The 4,041-nt window shown below is 46.5% G+C and overlaps 1 protein-coding gene across 1 annotated transcript in view; it reads right to left on the bottom strand.

Moving 5' to 3' along the window:
* The window catches only part of PTGDR2 (prostaglandin D2 receptor 2), a 5,219-nt gene extending 4,427 nt beyond the window's left edge, over positions 1–792 (bottom strand). Inside the window, 1 exon segment of the mRNA XM_027768738.1 lies at positions 641–792. The gene's annotated coding sequence lies outside the window, so the exon portion shown is untranslated.
* Positions 793–4,041: the final 3,249 nt, after the last annotated feature.

Below are 4,041 nucleotides of genomic sequence, written 5' to 3' on the forward strand. Positions count from 1 at the left end.
TGAGATTTCATTTTTTCAGGAGAAATGGAGGTTCAGAGAAGCACAGCAACTTACCCAGTATTCCTCAGCCGCAGCTGTGAGGCTGGGACCTCACTCCCACAGATGGACAGACAGCGCCATCCCCCCTCTGCCCTGAAACACTCCCTTCAGTCCAGCGGCTGCTTATCCAAGTCCCACAGGGACACTCCAAAAACTCAGTCCTGCCATACGCTTGGGAACCATCCAGACCAGCCCCTCTGCCTTCATGGGGACAGTCCCCAGCCTCCTGGGATCCTTGGATAGCCCAGTAGCTTGGGTCTTACTTTGGCAGAGAACTGGGGGCAAAGAACTCATAGTTTGGGAGTCCAAGACCTGAGTTTGAGTCCCAGGCTGGGTGAACTATGGTTAGTTACCTTAAGCCCCTAAGCCTGCTGATGTAATCTAGCCACCCAGATGGCTTGTAGATATTGACTGAGACTGAAATCTTTACCCATTATGCCTGGCTTCTAGTTGACACCTAAGAAAATGTAGTCCTACCCTCCTCTGAGCATCAAGTCCCCTCCAGTTTTGAATAGTCCTCTCTGTTGTAAAACTGTGCCTTCTCCCTTGGGTCCCAAGAGGGCACTAGGGCTTTTAAGACCCTGGGCCACCGCCTCCTTACCTGGGCACAGAAGGGTCACAGGATTCCAGCCCTTGAGGCAGGTTGCTCCTGGCAGGGACTAGACAAGACGCTGCATCAGGCGGAGGTAGGGGAGTGAGACTGAGAGAGGAAATAGCTGTCAGCCCTGGAGTGTGTGAGTGTGTGTGTGTGCGTGCGTGTGTACGCGCATGTGTTTGTGTTTAGGACTGGGGTGGGGCAGGCAGGGACAGCAGAGAATAAGCTGTCACACTGATGTCCAAGTGCATTCATCTCCATCCATGCCGCAGCCCCTGCTCCGCCAACCCCCTTCATGAAGAAAGCTTTGCCCAAGCCCCAGGGGGCAGTGCCAGTGCACTTGTGGAGGCTGCTGTGAGCAATAAAGTGTGTACCTCGTGGGGAGCTTTAGAGTGCCCAGTGTGTAGGATAAGTACCCAGCAAGAGAACGTCCTGTCCATCTTTTCACTGTCGCTCACCCTCCCCCTCTTCTGCCACCATTATCCTCATAGAAGAAATCCCTCTGTTTTTTTTCTGAGGTTCCCAGGCAACATGGGTGCCTGTCTACGAGAGACAACAAGGGCTCAAGGCCAGGAAAGCATAGTGGAGCAGTGGGAAGAAGACGGGAGGCCCAGCTGCCAGTGCTGCCCTGCACCCCTAGCTGGGGGTCAGTGACTTCCCCTTGCTGAGCCTCGGTTTGGGCATCTGTGAATAGGAGCAATACAGTCTGCCTTCCAGACTGTGGCAAGGTTGAGTGAAGCTCTGGGCACACAGTGCTCAGAAAAATCTGCTTTTTTCCCCTCTGGAGGAGAAGCTATATAGCTTTTATTTAAAATAGGCTGAAAAGGGGCTGGAAGGTGGTGTGGTGGTTAAGGTGCTGGACTCGCACATGACTAACCACAGTTCGAGTCTCAGACATGGCAGCTTGCTTTCTCACTTTCCTTCCTCTCTCTCTCCCTCTCTCGTCAAATTTAAATAAATAAATAAAATTAAGTAAAATAATTTAAAAAGAAAAAAGGAAAATGAGTAGAACTTCACCACGTAGATGTAAAATGGAACGTATTTCTTACACACTCATAGACACCTGCGTGTCATTGATTTTTCAGGTCCCTATTTTGCTCTTACCCACAGAAATGCTTCTGAGGAAAGATCCTCAATCTGGTTGTCAGAATAAACATTTTGCTAATAGGTTCAGTTCAAGAGGTTGCTAGAGGAAGTCTCATCTAGTTTTTTGTTTGTTTGTTTAAGCTTTCTGTCTCTCTGTCTCTCCTGCAAATGCACATGCCCTACAGCAAAAATCTCTCTCTAAAAAATAATAATAATAATAATAACAAATAAAATTAAATAAAGAAATAATTTAAAAATAGGCTGAAAGCCCTAGGATACAAAAATATTGAACTACAGTTCAGCATCGAGAGAAATGCCTCACGAGGCCATTTGTTGTGCAAACATCACAGCATGCACTTGCCCAGAGCTAGCTGGGACAGCCTACCGCACACCTCGACTCTGTACAGCGGTCTGTATGCGCCTGCGGGACTGCTGCGCATGCATTCTGTATGCGCCTGCGGGACTGCTGCGCATGCGCAGTCCAGCGTTGTCTGGAACACTGTTCAGCACGGGACTGCACTGCGTGCTGTGCATAACTGTGTGTGCTAGACTTCTACACTCCTGGCAGTGCAGTAGGTCCATTGACACCAGCATCACCACAAACACCTGAGTTAGGTCACTAGTTGGGACGACCCTGTCAGCTTCATTATAATCATAGGGGACCACTGTTATATGCAATTGGTCATCGACCCACACTCCGTTAGACCTTGCATGAGTGAAGACATGTTTGTATTTTGTGTTCCCTAACTCTGTACTGTCCTTTGCTGACCAAGGTCAGGGACCCTTTCTTGGGGTCAGGGACCACTCCTTCAACCTCAGTATCCCGACACCTGTAAATACTCGGTAAGACACGTTAAGAGCTCAATGGCCAAATATCAGGTCAAGGGCGTCTTCTGTGGGATTGACTCTACACAGATGTTCCATTTAGGCAAAGGTTTAGTGGAGAGTCTGGCATTGAATAAGCTCTTTCACATTGAGTACTAGTATGAGTAGAGGATGAATGAAATGTTATGACCTTGTCAGGGGGATAGTATCTTTCACCACAGGGCAGGCAGGTGCTATAGTGGTTAAGGTCTTAAACTCCCAAATGGCTGACCATGGTTTGAGTCCTGAACCTGGTGGCTTGCTTTCTCACTTTCTCTTTCTCTCTGGTCAAATTGAATAATAATAATAATATATTTTAAAATGAAATAATTCTGTTTAAAAATATATTTCTCATCATAGCCTATAACAGCAGGTCAATAGGGCCTTGACTATCCAAATCATTATCAATAGACAAATGTCTTCAAGGCCAGCTGGTGGCATGGCGATTAAAGATACCACATGGCTGACTTCACAATTTGAGTCCCAGACCCAGCAGCTTGAAAAACATGCTGGGCACATGTGCAGGGTGCCCAAAATCCCAAGAGAAGAATGGAGGAGAAGAAATTTCAATATGGTCATCCTCCCTAGAGGGAGATTTCTCTCTCTCTCTCTCTGTCTCTCTCCAGAAAGTACACACATCTTACAGCAAAAGTTTAAAAAAAAAAAAAAAAAAGGGGGACCACTGTTATATGCAATTGGTCATCGACCCACACTCCGTTAGACCTTGCATGAGTGAAGACATGTTTGTATTTTGTGTTCCCTAACTCTGTACTGTCCTTTGCTGACCAAGGTCAGGGACCCTTTCTTGGGGTCAGGGACCACTCCTTCAACCTCAGTATCCCGACACCTGTAAATACTCGGTAAGACACGTTAAGAGCTCAATGGCCAAATATCAGGTCAAGGGCGTCTTCTGTGGGATTGACTCTACACAGATGTTCCATTTAGGCAAAGGTTTAGTGGAGAGTCTGGCATTGAATAAGCTCTTTCACATTGAGTACTAGTATGAGTAGAGGATGAATGAAATGTTATGACCTTGTCAGGGGGATAGTATCTTTCACCACAGGGCAGGCAGGTGCTATAGTGGTTAAGGTCTTAAACTCCCAAATGGCTGACCATGGTTTGAGTCCTGAACCTGGTGGCTTGCTTTCTCACTTTCTCTTTCTCTCTGGTCAAATTGAATAATAATAATAATATATTTTAAAATTAAATAATTCTGTTTAAAAACATATTTCTCATCATAGCCTATAACAGCAGGTCAATAGGGCCTTGACTATCCAAATCATTATCAATAGACAAATGTCTTCAAGGCCAGCTGGTGGCATGGCGATTAAAGATACCACATGGCTGACTTCACAATTTGAGTCCCAGACCCAGCAGCTTGAAAAACATGCTGGGCACATGTGCAGGGTGCCCAAAATCCCAAGAGAAGAATGGAGGAGAAGAAATTTCAATAGGGT

The sequence above is a fragment of the Tupaia chinensis genome, unplaced genomic scaffold (genome assembly GCF_000334495.1).
Source record: "Tupaia chinensis unplaced genomic scaffold, TupChi_1.0 Scaffold147351_1, whole genome shotgun sequence".
Lineage (NCBI taxonomy): Eukaryota > Metazoa > Chordata > Mammalia > Scandentia > Tupaiidae > Tupaia > Tupaia belangeri.